This window comes from Argopecten irradians, chromosome 11 (assembly GCF_041381155.1).
Source record: "Argopecten irradians isolate NY chromosome 11, Ai_NY, whole genome shotgun sequence".
Classification (NCBI taxonomy): domain Eukaryota; kingdom Metazoa; phylum Mollusca; class Bivalvia; order Pectinida; family Pectinidae; genus Argopecten; species Argopecten irradians.
In genome coordinates this window covers 6,999,050-7,021,018 of record NC_091144.1, presented here as the reverse complement: position 1 = coordinate 7,021,018, position 21,969 = coordinate 6,999,050, and the positions used below count along the sequence as shown (strand labels likewise).

The window sequence follows — 21,969 nt, the reverse complement described above, 5'->3', positions numbered from 1 at the left end:
TCACATTGAAACAATCTAAATCAGATGTCACCTTTTCTTTGCAATGCTGGAGGGAGCTCTTTAACCCCTTAACTCCCAACTACGCATTTCTACGCATTTTCGTGTCGGTGTTAGAAAAATCGCAATATCTCCCTTATTTGTTGAGCTATCGGGATACTGTTTACATCCTGTAAAACTACAGATAATAGCCGACAACTTTTGTTCTGAGAAAAAAATCATTTGGCATCGTCTTTTTTCTCTTTCAATGAGTTAAAAATTCATGCCAACTTAATTCCGAGCACTTTGAAATTGTTGACGTCGTGTGTCAGACGGCGTAACCGCCGGAGGGGTTTGTTTGTTTGTTTGTTTGATTTATTAACGTCCTATTAACAGCTATGGTCATGTAAGGACGGCCTCCCATGTATGCGGTGTGTTGCGTGTATGTTGTGCCCTTTTTATAGTGCTATATCACTGAAGCATGACGCCGAAGACACCAAGCAACACACCCCACCCGGTCACATTATACTGACAACGAGCGAACCAGTCGTCCCACTCCCTGTATGCTGAACGCTAAGCAGGAGAAGAAACTACTACTTTTATAGACTTTGGTGTGTCTCGGCCAGGGGACAGAACCCAGAGCCTTCCTCACAGGGGCGAACGCTCAACTCAAGGCCTAAAGTGAGGCGGTGCCAAGGGAGGCATTAGGAAAGATAAAGTCAGTTAGGAAGAATAGAAAAGATTAGATCCTAAATTTAGTCGCCTTTTACGATCATTTAATAGGGGCAGCAGGTACAATTCTAACGCCCTACCTGCAGGGCCACGCCGGAGGGGAGATCCGACATTGCATCTCGAATTATGCAACAAGTAGCAAGAAATAATACTTGTGTTTCATGTATTTTGTAGTTAATAATGTCAATTTTAAGTGTGACTAATTATATTGAAAGAAATCCGTTCTATCATTATTTTTTCTTGTAGCATTAGTACATGTAATTAGTACCATGTGTACTACAAGGTAAACTTCGACGAAATCCTAATACAAAATAAACAAAATATCTATTTACCATACATACCAAGAAAGCCGAGAAACCACTGGTCAAAATACAAAAATTTGTAATTCATTACATGCCGAAATACGTTTTCTGTTGCCTCTACAAATCAGCTAGTAGTTTCGACGGAAATCGCGAAATGGTATAATTTCTAATATGTTGACGTCATCGGTACAAAACAAGCACCTGTGCGATAAAGATGGGCATCGATTCTGAGTTGATTTTCTCAAACGATATCAATATAAGATAAAATTCACACAAGAAACATATTCAATTTATCATTAGAATAATGAATTTTAAAACATTGTTTGATATTTGACGAAGAGCAAGAATTATATGATGCTGACGACAGCGATATCTATTTATAGTAGTAGGGTATTTCCTGACCGGGGCAGTCACTTTCGATTTACAACACGGGCCATGTGCAGATGTACATGTGATTGGACATTTTACCTAAATAGTTACCAAAACAACATGACCAACCTTCTGATTATGATATTCAACAAACAAACTTTGAAGCGATATCGACGTTATTGATGATATAAGCCTACATAACAGTTGTTAGGAACATACATTGACAGCTGAATTACACTGTAACTGCACCAACGATTCCAAGGCACATTTACGTTGAGTAAGTATATTTGAATTTCTCTATGCAAAATACACAAAATACATTATATGTTTGTAATCCTAGAGCAAAATTTATAAGAATGAACTGTGATATCCTTCAATGTATATACATAGCATGTTTTTTTTATTATAAATATAGGTAACCCCCCCAACACACACTTTTTGTCTGTGGGCCTATTAGAATAGCATAACAGTTGTTTGTATGGGTTTGTGTGAGTAATTATTACATGAATGAAAATGCTCTGTTATTTTACAAATAAATTCTACAGATTTAGAACATTATTTGACCAATATACAATGTACATATGTTGTGGTCACAATCTATTTCCATCCCTACATGTAGATGTACAATGTATAGTGTTACTGCACATTCAAGGTGCTAAAATGGTGTTAACATGCATATTTTGTATGTCTTTTTCCAAATGCAAGCAATACATGAAAATTTATTGTCATGTCAGATTTTGTTCTAAAATGGATTATACAACAAATATAAATAATTAAGTAGTAGATATACAGTGCATATACACAATTGTATATGGTTTCAGTGATATTTTATGTATAACTGGTAAGATGCAGAAGTACTTTGTACATGGACGGTAACTCCAATGCTCTGTCTCTTCATTATTTACTATAGGATACAAGAAATTGATACCCAGAGGATTTATTTACAAGAAAAACATATGATATTACATTAGATAATTGTGAAGAAAAAGATAAAATAAAAATACATGTAATATGCACCTGATGCTCAGAGTAACCAGAGTTTCTTCCAATTCTAACACCACATAATAGACATTATATAGTAGATATGTCACTTCACTTAGTCTGGCAATAGATCTAGAGTCATTGGAACCAGAATAATCTTGCTATCCAGATGGAAACTGGAATGGTGATTTAATTTGTAATTTTAAACATTTTAAGAGATTCTGTAACTGGACTTTATAAATATGGATGGAATACCTGACCAGATGAAAAACAACAATGTATCTGCAATAGCTGAATAAGATTATTCATACTGTATTATGTTTTTCAGTCTCTAATATGTCCAAGCCTTTTGAAATGAGAGTAATGTAAAAAATTTCAAATCTGACATGAATATTTCATCTTTTTTTCAGGATTATTTTCTTACCTGTAATGATCAGTTATTGAATTATACTGCCAACCAGAAGTTTTACTGGAAAATTAGTGAAACATTGAGAAATCTGCTAGATTGTATTACTGCAAAGGTAAGAGCAAACATGTTTCTTAAGTTCAATTAATCAGTAATGGATCCCAGGGACCTGGCACAATTTTTTTAACCAACAGTATACATATATAATCTATAGTGTCATAAATATGTATACTCAGTCTGTTGGTTAAAAAATTTCGTGCCAGGTCCCTGTATGATGAATCAAGAGTTTTTTGGGGGCGTTTGGAAACTTATTTTGGATATTTTTTCTATATATATATATAGGTGTTTTTACATTCATGATCACACCTTGGAATTTATACCAAAAGTGTATCTTTATAAGTCTAAGATCTATTTTTAAGTGTAACTTTCTAAGCACTGGTGTATTCAATATGAGCAAGATTTTAAAAGGTATTTAACTAGTATATACATGTACATATATACATGTATTTATACTTAGTTACTTAGAGTGTTGCATTGCATTTTTTTTATTATATCCATATATAAACCTATTCATCTGAACATCTTGATTTCGAAACACAAACGCTATCGGCTTACTACATATGACGGAATAGGTAAGAAATGATATAGAATATTATGCATATAATGCTGAATATTATTGACTTTCAAAAACTCATCTAAAATAATAAGACCCATCCATAAAGATATAATATTTAATGTTGTTAACAGTTAATGAGACAAACAAAACGTTGTACAACATAATAAAATATATCCTTCCATGTTTCATTCGACTGGAGACCCACATAAATGTTTCTACATGTATAAGCAGAAAAAAATGCTTTTTTTGTGTAGGCTCGCTTTCGGTTGCCATGGTAACATTTTAGTCCCAAACATAAATGATTTGTCATCAAATTGACCATGTTCTCTTCAAAAATCAATATGCATTTTGAAAGGTAACCAAAATTATAATATAAAACATTTTTGCAACAGCGAAAGCAAGACAGATTATAGCGCTAAATCAAAACATTTTCAAAAATCATTGGTTTGGAATATTTCTTCGTAACCATGGTAACAACCAAAACTAAATTGAAAATGTGATATGCAATGGAACTTCCATCTCTTATTTAATAATATACTTGATTATTAAGTTGTTAAATGAACATTTAAATCACTTTCCCTGGTTCATCCAATGATTATCAGACTCCGCCTTACATAGTTTGACGTAGTGAACACCTTCCTCTGTGTACACTGGGCTGGACGACTTCCTACTATCAAATGGGGCTCCCACAAGGTCCCGTTTTGCCATCTTTGCCTGATAGTCGTGTTCTCTGGTTGATCTAAACAGGCAGAGGGAACAGTAAAATGGGCTATTCTCCAAGACAATATGGTGCTTGTAAATGCGGCTTATTACACGGCGGAAACTGCAGAAACGTAAACGTCAACAGAAGAGGTACTCTGTAAGGCGTAACCCTTTGAACCGACAACGGACTTCATAGAAGGTGCAAACGCGTGGGTCGAGAGCACATCGGAATTTAAAGGAAATATCCCTGGTGCCCGAAACCCACTCTGGATACTTTTAGGGGACATCGCATGTTCCCGGGCCGTGTTGAAAAAAATTGGCCAAACGCACTTTGTAAGCACACGTCCTGGTACACTTATGTATTCAGTGCAAACACTGTCATATTTTCTTTCAAGAACCATCGCTCACCCAAAACATCCTCAATCCAATCATTTGACTGGAAATTCCAACCATTGACTGTCCTTTTGACCCTCTTCGTGCAATAAGACAGCAGACTCCGATGGGATTTCCATTTTACAATGATGAGAGGAGGTATTTTTGTTGTCATTTGCGTTGATGGCAGCAACGACAGTGATATTCTCTTTGTTGTTGCTTACTTTAACAGCAACCTGTCGTGTGCTGTTGTCTAGTGACAACAAATTGTGGTTAGTGTTTCTTTGATCAATAATGTTATTTCCATGGAAACCTTTGGAGAATTTCTTTAAATAATTTCTTGCTTTCGCAGAATCCAGACGAGAACATGAAGCAGACAGCTTTGCTTGTTATCGCAAAAAAATATCTGCAGGAGCATACTGGGTAAATGTTAACTGTCCAAACCTTCGCAAGAAGGTTTTTGTAGAAAGCGTCCATTGTGCAAAAGAAATACTACGACAAAAAATCACAGAAGTAAAGTATATGAAAAAGACACCAGAGTTTATCTTTTTCTAGTCGAAAACGAGGTATCTCCGAAATTTCAAATAATTTGGAAACCCTACTTTGTGGTCAATCGGTTATCTGACGTCGCATATCGTGTCAAGCCATTTCACAAAAATATGAAAAGCAAAAGTGGTTCATAGACTCGAGTCCTTCCCGGCAGAATCGGATCCTGAAATTCCGACAGGGAATCAGCGCAGCGAGGATATTTCCACTATACAAGAAGATACCACAATCTCCCAAAACAAGCACCTCGCACAACATACACGCAACACACCACATACATGGGAGACCGTCCTTACATGACCATAGCTGTTGATAGGACGTTAATATCAAACAAACACATGTACCTGCTGCCCTCATTGCATGATAGTAAAAGGCGACTAAATTTAGGATCTTATGTTTTCTCTTCTTCCTAACTGACTTTATCTTTCCTAATGCCTTCCTTGGCATCGGCCCTTTTGACCTTAAGTTGAGCGTTCGTCACTGTGAGGAAGGCTCTGGATTCTGTCCCTGTCCGACATACAACAAAGTCTATAAAAATGGTAGTTTCTACTCCTGCTTAGCGTTGTCAATACAATGTGACCGGGTGGGGTGTGTTGCTTGGTGTCTTCGGCGGCATGCTTCAGTGATATAGCACTATAAAAAGGGCAAAAGTTCCACTATACAAGAAGACACAACATGAATATACCGCAGTCTCCCGAAACACTCACCTCGCACAACATACACGCAACACACCGCATACATGGGAGGCCGTCCTTACATGACCATAGCTGTTAATATGACGTTAATTAATCAAACAAGAGCCCTGCAGGTAGGGCGTTAGAATTGTACCTGCTGCCCCTATTGCATGATATCGTAAAAGGCGACTAAATTTAGGATATTATCTTTTCTTTTCTTCCTAACTGACTTTATCTTTCCTAATGCCTTCCTTGGCACCGCCTCACTTTTGCCCTTGCGTTGAGCGTTCGCCCCTGTGAGGAAGGCTCTGGGTTCTGTCCCCTGGCCGGGACACACCAAAGTCTATAAAAGTGGTAGTTTCTGCTCCTGCTTAGCGCTCAGCAAACGGGGAGTGGGACGACTGGTTCGCCCGTTGTCAGTATAATGTGACCGGGTGGGGTGTGTTGCTTGGTGTCTTCGGCGGCATGCTCCAGTGATATAGCACTATAAAAAGGGCAATAGTTCCACTATACAAGAAGACAACATGAATTTACCGCAGTCTCCCAAAACACGCACTTCGCACAACATACACGCAACACACCGCATACATGGGAGGCCGTCCTTACATGACCATAGCTGTTAATAGGACGTTAATTAATCAAACAAACAAACAAACAAACAAAATTGTTCAGTGCTGACGGTTGGTTTTTGAAGAGCTGTAGGAAAGACCAGTCTTCTCATAATGTTTTCTTGAACTCCATCCTGTATTTCAAGCAATGTTTCCATTGATACAAGTTGATAAGGTAGGATTTCTGGTGATAATTCCATGTACATGATAAATGACTTATTTTTATTATTTTCTTATTGTTAGATTTGTACCACACATAGTAATGTTAGATTAATTAAAAAGCATTATATTATAGTGCTAATATCACTGAAGTATGCCGCCGAAGACGCCAAAAATCACATAATACTAACAACGAGCGAACCAGTTGTCTAACTCCCGTTATGCTGAGCTCTCAGCAGAAGTAGAAATTACCACTTTATAGACTTTGGTGTGTTTCGGCCAGGGAACAGGAACCTAGATGCTTGATCACGGCGGCGAACGGTTAAAAGCGTGGTGTCAAGGGAGACGTTAGAAATGATAAAAGAAAAAAATATATTCTAAATTAAGTCGCCTTTTAAGATCATGCAATAGGGGCAGCAGGTACAGTTCTATGGCATAGTGTGGATAGCGACTGTGGGGAGACCATTATGTTTTCATTGTTATTGGTATTACTTATGTTATTAATGGCCTGTGTAAGGTCATTATCTTATATTTCAGAGGTCTAAGCTTGCTCACAGCTGAAGCTTGATTACCAGCACCTACGGCATCTATGTGATTGAAGAAAGGCCTGGACACCGTAGCTGCATGTTGACTTGGCTGACTTTCCAAATCATTCGACGGATATTCTATAGATCAGTTCCCGTCTCGTTCTTCTAGAATGCCAGCTCTTTCTCCTTGCCATTTTTTGATGTCTATTAGCTTGTATTGGTTATATTGTATATGGTGGTTAATTACTATGTTTTACGACGCCATTGATGCTTTATGACGTCATCGATACTCTTTGTTGATGACGTCACAGAATGGTATTCAAAACTTTTGTTTAATGATATTAACTTTATTTAGTACAGTACTGATCTTACATATGGCCCTCACAAAATACGATGAATACAAACACAAACATGTAATACATTCATTTTGACAGAAATAAACATTACTATATATATACTATGCTGTTAAGAAATGCAATCAGAAACCAATCCAGGATAAATATGCAATCTGGCAGATAAGAAACTTACAAACTTGTGTCAGTTTAGTCCAATTAAGGTTGTGGACAACCCATGAATGCTATTACTCAAAAGTATTATTCAGTATTGGCAAGCATGCGATACTTGTGCTACACCCTGATAGATGTGAGCACAAAGCCTTATTTTATATTTTTACTATGATTAATTAATCAAACCAGGTAGTAGGCTATTCAAGATCTTTAAATCACAATGGTAGATCTGAAATGAAGAAGCACGTCATGCATATTGCATCCGAGATCATGCAGCGACATATATAGACTTCTATAGACTTCATTTACATATATCTGAAAGCAAACGCATCAACTAAAGAGACAAATAAGAATTAATTTTAATTTGTTGCTACATTCAATACAAATACAATTCCATAAAACGCTCAAAGATATGCCCATAGCTAAAGGGGCTATACAGCCGATAAACAGTATCTTTATTAATCAAAAGGTACAGGCGAGTTTGCATATATTATTGATACAAACATCTTTATCAACAATTAATAATTCGGATTTCTTTTCATTTTAAGTATAAACATTAAGCATTATCCTTCATATCTTTTGGGGTTATGATGTCATAGACAAAAAAACGGAAGGACATTCTAAAGTTCGTCCGTCCGTGTCTTGGGCCCTGCAGGTAGGGCGTTAGAATTGTACCTGCTGCCCCTAGTGCATGATCGTAAAAGGCGACTAAATTTAGGATCTTATCTTTTCTCTTCTTCCTAACTGACTTTATCTTTCCTAATGCCTCCCTTGGCACCGCCTCACTTTTGGCCTTGAGTTGAGCGTTCGCCCCTGTGAGGAAGGCTCTGGGTTCTGTCCCCTGGCCGAGACACACCAAAGTCTATAAAAGTGGTAGTTTCTGCTCCTCCTTAGCGTTCAGCATACAGGGAGCGGGACGACTGGTTCGCCCGTTGTCAGTATAATGTGACCGGGTGGGGTGTGTTGCTTGGTGTCTTCGGCGGCATGCTTCAGTGATATAGCACTATAAAAAGGGCAACAGTTCCACTATACAAAAAGACACAACACTAACATACAGCAGTCTCCCAAAACACGCACCTCGCACAACATACACGCAACACACCGCATACATGGGAGACCGTCCTTACATGACCATAGCTGTTAATAGGACGTTAATAAATCAAACAAACAAAGTCCGTCCGTGATTTGTCTATGACTTCAAAACCCAGAAAGATAGTAAGAATAATGCTTATAATTTAATTCCGATAACTCAATCGGGCACTAATATTTCGTTCCCACGCAATAATTTTATTTATTTCATGTCCGCTCCCAGCCACCGTATAATTATCATTGATAGTAACTTCATTATATCTTATATGATTGATGTTTTCCTAAAGGTTACATAAAGTTGTATATATAAGAGCAGGACACTTTTTTGTTTAAACCAAGTAGATTTAATAATGGGCCCTGCAGGTAGGGCGTTAGAATTGTACCTGCTGCCCCTATTGCATGATCGTAAAAGGCGACTAAATTTAGGATCTTATCTTTTCTATTCTTTCTAACTGACTTTATCCTTCCTAATGCCTCCCTTGGCACCGCCTCACTTTTGGCCTTGAGTTGAGCGTTCGCCCCTGTGAGGAAGGCTCTGGGTTCTGTCCCCTGGCCGAGACACACCAAAGTCTATAAAAGTGGTAGTTTCTGCTCCTGCTTAGCGCTCAGCAAAATTTGTTTGATTAATTAACGTCCTATTAACAGCTATGGTCATGTAAGGACGGCCTCCCATGTATGCGGTGTGTTGCGTGTATGTTGTGCGAGGTGCGTGTTTTGGGAGACTGCGGTATATTCATGTAGTGTCTTCTTGTATAGTGGAACTGTTGCCCTTTTTATAGTGCTATATCACTGAAGCATGCCGCCGAAGACACCAAGCAACACACCCCACCCGGTCACATTATACTGACAACGGGCCAACCAGTCGTCCCACTCCCTGTATGCTGAGCGCTAAGCAGGAGTAGAAACTACCACTTTTAAAGACTTTGGTGTGTCTCGGCTAGGGGACAGAACCCAGAGCCTTCCTCACAGGGGCGAACGCTCAACTCAAGGCCAAAAGTGAAGCGGTGCCAAGGGAGGCATTAGGAAAGATAAAGTCAGTTAGGAAGAAGAGAAAAGATAAGATCCTAAATTTAGTCGCCTTTTACGATCATGCAATAGGGGCAGCAGGTACAATTCTAACGCCCTACCTGCAGAAGGGAGTGGGACGACTGGTTCGCCCGTTGTCAGTATAATGTGACCGGGTGGGGTGTGTTGCTTGATTTAATAATGGGCCCTGCAGGTAGGGCGTTAGAATTGTACCTGCTGCCCCTATTGCATGATCGTAAAAGGCGACTAAATTTAGGATCTTTTCTTTTCTTCCTAACTGACTTTATCTTTCCTAATGCCTCCCTTGGCACCGCCTCACTTTTGGCCTTGAGTTGAGCGTTCGCCCCTGTGAGGAAGGCTCTGGGTTCTGTCCCCTGGCCGAGACACACCAAAGTCTATGAAAGTGGTAGTTTCTACTCCTGCTTAGCGCTCAGCAAAAAGGGAGTGGGACGACTGGTTCGCCCGTTGTCAGTATAATGTGACCGGGTGGGGTGTGTTGCTTGGTGTCTTCAGCGGCATGCTCCAGTGATATAGCACTATAAAAAGGGCAAAAGTTCCACTATACAAGAAGACACAACATGAATATACCGCAGTCTCCCGAAACACGCACCTCGCACAACATACACGCAACACACCGCATACATGGGAGGCCGTCCTTACATGACCATAGCTGTTAATAGGACGTAAATTAATCAAACAAACAAACAAACAAAAATCAAACAAACAAACAAATTAATAATGGCCACATCTGTTGGCTTTGGTTTTCCCTTCGTCGGTTTTCCAGAAGTAACGGTCGATTTTGGCTGAGCATATCATCCTTTCCATTCGAATTCCTTTCATTTAGGAACAGTGAGCTCTATTTAGGCATCAGTCCGCTTTTAAACCTCTGTTTCGTTTTTCTACATTGTATCTGTAAGTTCTATATGTGGTTGATATTCATTGGAATACATGTATGCAAGTGTTGACTTAGAAGTGGTAAAAGATAATTATTCACGAATGACAACTTTTTGTATATGTACATCAAATAACACCTTCAAACATTCTTTATTGATTAAATTAAATTTAAAGTTATCCTTTATTTTGTCAATCTTTCACTTAGACAATAGCTGACATTTCTAAGTATTGAATAATATGAATGTTAATGTGATAGAAGTTTAAAGATGTCCACAATTTATAATACATGTACTAACGCCTTCTCATCACATACTTAACTTTTATTATATGTGAACATGCACTAGACTGTTTTGAGACCACAATGCCCCTTTCTTGGCAAAAAATAGACATCAGGCCATTTCTCCACCTGAAATTTAAATTTTTTATTTATAAAATCGAAAAGTTGATAGGATTTTGTACCCTTATTTTCAAGAAATACAACATGATTATATGAAAGCAAACAGGTGTACAAGTCTCGAAGGAACTGTTGTAGAATTAATTGTACATGTATGTATGGGTGGCAGTTTTTCGGAGGTCCCATCTCATATTATCAATAATGGTATAAAACTTAATGCACATGTGCAGTCAAGAACTGCTGTTAAGAACAACCAATAAACTGAAAACAAACTTAAACACCATGCAAACACATTTTCACTTACAACAGCAGGAAAAGATACACTCCTGGGGAACAGTTATGAAGAGAAAAATGGGATATGAATTTAAAGTAGAGTTTGCATTGTATGCCTAATGCCTGATCATTATACACAAGCTAAAAGTCAGGTTAAGATTAATCACCTACTTTAAAAGTATTTATTCTTGAAATGAAGTCGCAGATGAGATTTCGATGTGAATGATAGACTTGAATAATATGAAGATGACCATCAATGGATCACACAAATATCCATACCTGGATGTCATCTGTGGCATGTCCTTGGCAATTCGAGGTTGGTCCTCTGTTAAAGCTGTCATAATAACATCATCCAGTACCATAGACGGCTTACGGTCAACATCATCAAGACCCCTAGACGGCTGGGGGGCAACATCATTCAGACCCATAGACGGCTTAGGGGCAACATCATCAAGACCCATAGACGGCTTAGGGGCAACATCATCCAGTACCATAGAAGGCTTAGGGGCAACATCATCCAGTACCATAGACGGCTTAGGGGCAACATCATCCAGACCCATAGACGGCTGGGAGGGGCAACATCATCCAGACCCATAGACGGCTGGGGGCAATATCCTCCAGACCCATAGATGGCTGAGGAGCAACATCATCCAGTACCATAGACGGCTGGGCGGAAACATCATCCAGTACCATAGACGGCTTAGGGGCAACATCATCCAGTACCATAGACGGCTTAGGGGCAACATCATCCAGACCCATAGACGGCTGGGGGGCAACATCATCCAGACCCATAGACGGCTGGGGGGGGGGCAACATCATCCAGACCCATAGACGGCTGGGGGCAATATCATCCAGACCCATAGATGGCTGAGGAGCAACATCATCCAGTACCATAGACGGCTGGGCGGAAACATCATCCAGTACCATAGACGGCTTGGCAACAACTTCCACAGCAATCCTGCAAAGAAATATTTACCAAAATTTAGATTTCATAATTATCAATTTCGCTTATTCAGTATGCAATACATGTATATCTGTATAGTAAACCAATAGATAACATGAGCATGGAAAACGTAAATTGTTAAGGCTGATACAAATATCAGGACTTAAATACTTACTTGTCCGATGGCTGGGGGGCAACATCATCTAGTACCATAGACGGCTTACGGTCGACATCATCCAGACCCATAAATGGTACACCATCGATAATTTTGACGATGTTTGTTTGTTTGATTAATTAACGTCCTATTAACAGCTATGGTCATGTAAGGACGGCCTCCCATGTATGCGGTATGTTGCGTGTATGTTGTACGAGGTGCGTGTTTCGGGAGACTGCGGTATATTCATGTTGTGTCTTCTTGTATAGTGGAACTTTTGCCCTTTTTATAGTGCTATATCACTGAAGCATGCCGCCGAAGACACCAAGCAACACACCCCACCCGGTCACATTATACTGACAACGGGCGAACCAGTCGTCCCACTCCCGTTTTGCTGAGCGCTAAGCAGGAGCAGAAACTACCACTTTTACAGACTTTGGTGTGTCTCGGCCAGGGGACAGAACCCAGAGCCTTCCTCACAAGGGCGAACGCTCAACTCAAGGCCAAAAGTGAGGCGGTGCCAAGGGAGGCATTAGGAAGGATAAAGTCAGTTAGGAAGAATAGAAAAGATAATATCCTAAATTTAGTCGCCTTTTACGATCATGCAATAGGGGCAGCAGGTACAATTCTAACGCCCTACCTGCAGGGCCAATATTCAGGAAGGTTTCCTGCATAATAATAGAAATTGGGAAAAGAATGTTTGAAAATCTTACAGAACATTATGAGGTATAGATATAAAGCAGCTGAGCACTGGTTAGATCACTGTTCAAATATAAGGCCATTGCCAAACGACACAGCCACAGAAACCTATTCTGATCCTTGAACATATGATACCCAACCCACATTCTACAAACAATGGGTAAATTGTGATAGTAATTAATAGGTATAAGGAAATACAGCACTACTTATTAGTAGAGAAGACAGACAATTAACGCTTACCTCTTCCACTCGGAACGAGTCGTCCTGGTCCATAAACTCCTCGACAGTGGCAAAGAGATGTCCTCTATCTCATCCAGATCCATCACACCCTTCACAATTTTTTTTATAAAATAATCTCTTAAAATTTCATTTCTATGCAAATTTAAGAGTAATGATATCTTTGAAATATACACAAACAATATAACTATAAATTTATACAGGAAACCAACAATATGGTCTCAAAATGCAAAAAATAAGTGACTGAAAGGTAATTAAATGCCTACACAGAACAAAAAAAAATATTTGAAGTGGATGAATGTACACCAAGAGATTCTCGAGGGGAGCTATAAAACCAATGTTGAACAATTCAGTAAAATAGATTGATTTGTTGGATTTATATAATGCTGAGCTGTAAGTATTACAATTTAGTTCCCTTTATTGGCTTTAAAACTACACTTGTACTTACTGTTATTTCATTTTGGACACTTTCCACTGGCAACATGAGGACAAAATGATTCGGGCTCCACAGTGCCTCCTCCACCATCCTCAAACTGGACCACATTATGTATGCTGCCGGAGTAGACTCGGTACTGACGGGCGATGGTGTTGGGACGATCTTTCTGTGGAGATGTTTTCTTACATTTGCTCCTCCATATAACGGGTATACCGAATATATGGGGCATTTAAACACGTTGCATAATGTATGGTTCTGCCAAATCCCGATGTAACTTCCCGATTTAATGATGGACAGACATTCATCTTCACACACACCGTTGATTAGCTCAGGGCTGATTTTAGTGCCTACTTGGTAGTGATCAGACTTGTGAAGAACCTGTTCTAGAATGATTCGGACATGGATTTTACAGTGATTCTCTTCGCTGCTGAAGGCCAACATACTACCACGTCTTGGAAGGCAATTTCCATCACCGTATATCTTAACTGGAAATCTGTTTTTTCTCCTCTGTAGTCACTGGACATTAAATCCACCGCTACCTGGACTGGTTCGCCCGTTGTCAGTATAATGTGACCAGGTGGGGTGTGTTGCTTGGTGTCTTACGCGGCATACTTCAGTGATATAGCACTATAAAAAGGGCAAAAGTTCCACTATACAAGAAGACACAACATGAATATACCGCAGTCTCCCGAAACACGCATCTCGCACAACATACACGCAACACACCGCATACATGGGAGGCCGTCCTTACATGACCATAGCTGTTAATAGGACGTTAATTAATCAAACAAACCTGGTCTATGATTTTGTTTGTTTGATTAATTAACGTCCTATTTACAGCTATGGTCATGTAAGGACGGCCTCCCATGTATGCGGTGTGTTGCGTGTATGCTGTGCGGGGTGAGTGTACTGGGAGACTGCGGTATGCTCGTGTTGTGTCTTCTTGTATAGTGGAACTGTTGCCCTTTTTATAGTGCTATATCACTGAAGCATGCCGACGAAGACACTATGATACTTTTGGTTGATAGGATGGTGATATTTGGGACACATGTGATTGGATACTTGACATCCACCTGCTGTCTGTATGAAATGCACAGTTCTAATAATCGTGTGAAATTTCTACATTTTTTCGTTTTCTTTTGTAGTCCACTGAATAAGAGTTTCCTATCTGTCAGTTCTGCTGTACCATATATCTGGTAAGTGGCTGCTGCTCTGACCTGGTTGTCACTGTTATTCTGTTCTTTCCTGTCGCTGTTACACTGTCCTTTCCGGTTTTTGCCTTTACTCTGCTCATTTGGTTGGTTTTTGCCTTTACTCTGCTCATTTGGTTGGTTTTTTGCCTTTACTCTGCTCATTTGGTTGGTTTTTGCCTTAACTCGGTTCACTCAGTCGTTTTTTGCCTTTACATATACTCGGTTCATTCGGTTGGGTTTTGCCTTCACTTCCAGGTTCACTTGGTCTGTTTTTGTCTGTAATACTCGAGCTCGGTTCATTCGGTTGGTTTTTACCTTCATTTGGTCGGTTTTTGCCTTCACTCGGATTTTTGCCCGTCTTAGGATCTGGCATTTACAGTCATCAACATTCTGTGAATTTAAACACCTCCCTGGCAGTCCATTTAAACATGTTGAACAGAAGCAAGACAGGTTTCTTGTTCTTATGATGTTTGTTTCTGTTAAGGTGTTTTCTGCACTGTGAATTTTCCTCGTCTCGGGGACTAGAGTTTCTGGTCGGTTCCTTTCTATTTCACCTTTCCTGACATAGAAGAATGTACGTTTCGAGAGTGGATCGTCCAGAACAAAATTCTCCTGACAATATCTAAATAAATCCTCAGCATTGTTGATGACAACCTTCTTCGAAATGATAGCCCTGTCAATCGCTCGGTTGAAGATCCCGGTCTCTGCATCACATTCACTCTTTCCGTGTTCCGACCCAAAATAATTTCTTGATGTTGATACCGAATGCATGGAGAGGTCTGCATAGGGGCCCTTGGCTTTGTACTGAGCCGAACAGCCATCTGAAAAAATGACGATCTTCTCTGGGGCTGCAACTATTTGGCTAGTGATGTAAGCATCAACTCGACGTTTGAAATGTGCAACAGAATGGTAGTCATGAGTAAGGTCATCAGATATGACAATAGATGAATCCCTTACCAAACCTACTCCAGGATAGCCAACTTTGTGGTAAAAGTTGACTATTGGATGGAATGTAATTTAGTAATTAGAGAAAAAGGCAGCTTTGACCTCTTCTTGGTACTTCACAGAGCGATTTTTCGCAAAGTCCATCACTTGAACAACCCAGTTTTCTGGAAGGCTGCCTTTTATGGGGGAGAATTGGTCTTGCTGCCAGTGGGCTTTGTGGGCATGCTTCATAAAAGTTGTTCCTTGAGCAGGCGCCAATAGGTCTTTTGAGACAAATTCATGCAAAAGCTCCTTTTTTGTTCCGTATTTTTTCACCATTACAGTTTTTCCATCTATCCTTTCCCATCTGTTCCATTTGAGTTCTTTTGAATCTGTTATTTTTCCATATCTGATTTGAAGTGTTTCCATATAGTTGGAACATTTCTCGCATCGCCTTTCGATGCATTCAACTGCATAGTAGCGTTCCGATGTTGGCTTTGGACTTGAAGTAATTCTGAAGTAGAGTTTTCATTTACAAATTTTGGACGAGTTGATTGCGTGTTCCAAGGTAATTAACTTATGCCGTACATTCATGCAGTATCCACACATGAAATATTCCCTTGTATGTGTTGGTGAGTAGTCGCACATTTTTTTGACGATTTGCTGCGAATGTACTTCAACACACGGAAATCTTTTCATTCTCGCTGTTGTATTTTCCATGCGCTTCTTTGATCGACATCAACATTAGAAACCCTGCACCTTCTTTGGTGGCAAGTCTTTTCTGCGGCATGACCCCCGATATGTCTTGTCTAAGGTAAAATTCTTTGATCTTTTTCACGTTTATCCTCGTTTTTTAAAATCTTAGTCCTGCAGGTAGGGCATTAGAATTGTACCTGCTGCCCCTATTGCATGATCGTAAAAGGCGACTAAATTTAGGATCTTATCTTTTCTCTTCTTCCTAACTCACTTTATCTTTCCTAATGCCTCCCTTGGCACCGCCTCACTTTTGGCCTTGAGTTGAGCGTTCGCCCCTGTGAGGAAGGCTCTGGGTTCTGTCCCCTAGCCGAGACACACCAAAGTCTTTAAAAGTGGTAGTTTCTACTCCTGCTAAGCGCTCAGCATATAGGGAGTGGGACGACTGGTTGGCCCGTTGTCAGTATAATGTGACCGGGTGGGGGGTGTTGCTTGGTGTCTTCGGCGGCATGCTTCAGTGATATAGCACTATAAAAAGGGCAACAGTTCCACTATACAAGAAGACACTACATGAATATACCGCAGTCTCCCAAAGCACGCACCTCGCACAACATACACGCAACACACCGCATACATGGGAGGCCGTCCTTACATGACCATAGCTGTTAATAGGACGTTAATTAATCAAACAAACAAACAAAATTATATCTGTTGATGATATTGTTCTTCTGTTAATGTGAAGTTTTTGTGATAATTTTCTTCTGCTGAATTTTCCACTTTTCACTATCTGCTTTGCAGCAGTTATCATAGCTGTTTTCCCGTCTGGTGTCTTTTTTAAGTTCTACCAGGAAAGTTGCCGGAATTTCTTTCTTTTCCATGCATTCAGCTTTCAACTTTTCTTTTTTTCCATCTGTCGTTCTCTATCCTTCTTCTTAATCCATTTTTTTTTCTGAGATGACATTTTTGGTCTGGAGATTCTTTTTTTTCTGTCGGATATACTCCTTTCTTTCGCTTACAGCTTTCCTTGTATTTACATTTGATTTTGTTGACCGTGTCTGTAGACGTTCATTTTTGTCTTGTAGAGGTCCCCGGTTTTGCATGTATTTGTTTTGACGTGCCCTATATTGTTGTAACTGGTTTTTTTAGTTTTAAACATTCCTTTGACGGTTTTTTTTTTAAAGTTCTCTTTTCAAATTATCTCTTCTTTGTGTAGATTTTTGACGCTGTTTGTCAAGATATTCTTTGTATTTCTCAGGGTTGTTTTCTTTCAGTTTTTGTCGATAGATAGCCTGTTGACCGGTGCTGTTGGGATTTTTTTCCTCTAAATTTATGATAAGAAACTTGGAAATACCTCTTTTTTAAAGACAGGCCTCAAATGTAACATTTTATGTCACTTGCTAAAATCAGCAATTGCCGTTAATTTGAACTTGCTATAATATCTTTTACAAACAGGTACTAGTAATTTAAATTATTCAAATTATACATTATACAAATTATACAAATGATATCATTTATTTTGCATGATTACGTGAGTTGTACAGATATCACCGTGTCCAACCGTACTTTGGAGATTGCGGTTGAAGTAACGCAGAGTTTGCGGTTATGAGCCGGAAAACGGAGGTAAGTCGGAAGAGAAAATGTCATATTTCTCATCAGGAAGCTTTTTTCAGAAATCTGAAGTGTGCACGGAGAACAGAGATGATATATCCAAAATCGGGAAGCGGTAACCTGTTTCTTTATGACCCCAGTATTTCAAATACCTACGTACAGTGCATATTTTTGGCCACTTTTCGCCAATTGTCAAGTTCATGATCTCATGCTGCTTTACAAATCGAGTCTAGATCAATATCAACTGATTATATGTCACGAGAGTGATAGTATGTGAGTTGGTTCACGAATATATAAATAGAGTCCAACAGCTATAAACAGTTGAAAGTTTATTCATATAAAAACGGAGACAGATAACCCTGAAATAAAAAGAACAATACCTGACAATATATAGGGACACATAAATGAACCGACTACTATATCTTCTATATTTATACTGTAAGGTATAAAATATAAACAGGTATCTATTTAATATATTATAATATTAAATTGTATTTTAATTTCCGAGTTACATACATTTACAAATAACATTTAATTTCCAGTCACTTGACTCTATGCATTGCCCTAACCTCACCGACCACGTGCGGTCCTTTGTTATACATAATATAAAGCTTTATGGACAAGTTATTTAAAGAAGTTTTAATTATATAAAGTATATTAATTATATTGCATAGTGAAGAATATACATTAAATAAACATACCTTTTAGTACTGTGGCCGTAAAGCACACATGTACAGTCCAGTGCCTATTTCCACGTAATGTGCGGACACGCTTCCTCAAGGGTGGGCGTGCACGTGCAAGGACAGGGTCATGCAGGGTCAATGTGACACACTCAACCAATCCATTCACTCGCCTCTCATACGTCATCATAACAACTTACACACACAGATTTACATGTACAGGACATTACATGACACAGGGACATGTAATATAAATTCAAACAGACACAGGGACATGTAAATACAGACAATACACAGCGCATGTAGTTAAAACACCATATATAATACATATTATATATATATGGTGAATTTAAACACCGCGACATTCTCCCCTGCAAAGGAAAATGACTCCTGGCATTTAAATCACCAAATGGTAAACATCACAGTTAAAATATTCATAGGAAAATCAATGAGCAGTACAGTATCCAGTATCCAAGTGATTGGGGCAATCCCTACCTACAAGGATTAAAGGATCACTGCTCACTGAACAGGATTTTTTTTTTTTTTACCAATATTAGAAATCAATATTTACAAAATTTATCACCTTGGCCAGTGTCCCAAGGTAATATCCAGCATCTATAGCTTAACTAGAATTTCTCCTCTGCCAAGTGAAACAAAACATTCCTGATGCGAATATAATCTAACATTTATTATAATTGAATGTAAATTGCAATTATGCTACAATTCTACTTAATAAATGGTAAACCATAAGGTAATACACATTAGTAGCTGTAGAGATTAAATATAATTTTCACAATCAGGAGTGGTCTTGCTCACTATGACATTCTCCCACTGCTCTAAATGTCTAAACGTAGACCTCAGACCCAGAATTTGATGGCACCAAGGTTTCCATGAGCCATTCTCCATACAACTTAGGAGGTTTACAGGCTCGTCTGGACCTTGTAGCTGGAACTGAGTCTTGTGTCTGACCAACACTGCGCATGCCTGCAGCGTTAGAATTTCGACACACACCCCTGGTACCCTGTTTCGGAGAATTCCCTGTACCAAAGGTATTTGGTTGCACTGGTCGTTGCGCGCCAGCGACAGTGCGCCTGGGTCTCCTCGCAGGAATGACGTACCTGGGTGATTGACTTCCATCATCATCTGAGCTATCAGAGTCAGTAGTGGAGGAGGAACTCTCATCAAACTGTATCCCGGTATTCTGATTCTGAGTTGTCTCCCTTGGTTCATCAGCACCCTGTGTTCTAGGTAGCCACATGAAAGGGAGGAGCAGGTTCCTATGCACAGTTTTAATAGGTCCCTGTCCTGACTCTTTCCGGATCTTATATACGGGCATATCAGCATTAGGTATACTAAGGATAATGTAGGGATCCTTAGCCCATTTATCAGCTAATTTCTGTTTGCCACATATACCTACGTTCCTCATCAGAACCCGGTCACCTACTTCTAGAGTAGCTTCCCTAACTCCCCTATCGTACCTATCTTTGTACCTCTTACCCTTCCTATCGCTTTCAGCTGAGGCAGCTTTGTAGGCAAAGTCTAACCGACGCTTAAGCTTTTGGGCATAATTCTGGCGACTCCCTACAGTCTCAGAATCTGTATCGATGCCTAAAAATGCATCTACACTAAGTCTTGGGTGCCAACCAAACATTAGGTAATGAGGGGAATATCCAGTGGTCTCATGTTTTGTAGCATTATATGCGTGAACAAGAGGAGCCACGTAAGATTTCCAATAGGATTTTTGTTCTTCCTCCATTGTACCTAACATTTTTAGCAAAGTTTGGTTGAACCGTTCGACCATGCCATTGCCCATAGGATGGTAAGGGGTAGTTCTCGTTTTATCCACTCCAGCTATCTTGCAAAGTTCCTTAATAACTTTGCTTTCAAAATTCCTACCCTGGTCACTGTGGATTCGGGCAGGAAAGCTGTAGTGGACAATGAACTGTTCGTACAACACCCTGGCGGTGGTACTCGCTAATTGGTTCCTGGTTGGAATTGCCTGGGCATAGCGGGTGAAATGGTCAGTGATAACCAGCACATTTTCGTAGCCCCCCTTTGACCTTTCCAAGGTCAAATAGTCAATGCAGAGTAGTTCCATTGGTCGAGAACTTTGGATGTTAACCAACTCTGCTTTTGGGACAGTAGGGGTTTTTCTACGAATACACCTACCACAGCTTTCGACCCATCTATTTACCTCGGCATCAAAGCCAGGCCAAAAAAAACGACGCTTTGCCAACCAGTTTGTCCGGTCACGTCCCTGATGACCGACATCTTCATGCACTCCCCTGAGGACCTTCTCTCTATATGCCTCAGGAATGACTAGCTGCTGAATAGGGTCATTATCAATGGTGGTGTTTCTATACAACACGCCCTTACGCAGTTCAAACAGCCGCCACTCCCGCATATACTGCCGCACTTCCTCAGGTTCGTGTCTCAGAACACTCTTATCAGGTCAACCCCCTCCCTGACAAAATGTATAACCCTCCTGAGATGTTTATCTAAGGACTGTTGTTTTTCCCAATCCACACCAGAGAGTTTCACATTACCCATATCTAGAGTGTCATTCTCTATATCATTCTCTGGTTCTAGGGATGATGTGTTTGAGAGTACCACAGTTTCAGCTAATGGCAATTCCTCTCTCGTAGTCAAACAAGCACAGGAAACTGCTCTCACAACATCTGGGAAAACTTCCTCTAGCTGATATGGTCGCCTTGATAACCCATCAGCGTCCCCATTAAGACGGCCCGCTCTATAGACTAATTTAAAGTTATAGTTTGAGAGTGAGGCTAACCACCTATGGCTTGCTGCGTCCAGCTTTGCAGTGGTCGTCACATAGGTTAGAGGGTTGTTATCTGTACGTACCTCAAAAGTGTTGCCATATAGGTAATCATGGAACTTGTCAGTGAGGGCCCATTTGAGACAAAGAAATTCCAACTTATGAGCTGGGTAGTTCTTCTCGCTGGGACGTAATCCTCGACTAGCATACGCTATTACCCGTTCATGGCCCCCTTGATTCTGGTACAGTACAGCACCTAAACCTTCTATTGAGGCATCCGTGTTAACAATGAAAGGCTTAGTAAAGTCTGCATATGCTAACACTGGTGGAGATGATAGAAGCCACAACAATGGTATCAAAAGCCTTCTGTTGACTATCCCCCCATACCCAGGGAATCTTTTTCTTTGGCCCCTTAACATTTTTGTGGGTACAGTGTCCAACAAGGAGATCGTTTAAAGGTTTTATGACTTTAGC

General features: G+C 39.8%; 1 long non-coding RNA gene across 1 annotated transcript in view; it reads left to right on the top strand.

The window, feature by feature from the left end:
* The first annotated feature begins 1,425 nt into the window (after positions 1-1,425).
* Positions 1,426-21,969, top strand: part of LOC138334385 (uncharacterized) — a 98,164-nt gene continuing 77,620 nt past the window's right edge. The window contains exons 1-2 of the long non-coding RNA XR_011210128.1: positions 1,426-1,656; positions 2,771-2,881. This is a non-coding gene — a long non-coding RNA (uncharacterized lncRNA). The remainder of the gene's footprint in view (positions 1,657-2,770; positions 2,882-21,969) is intronic.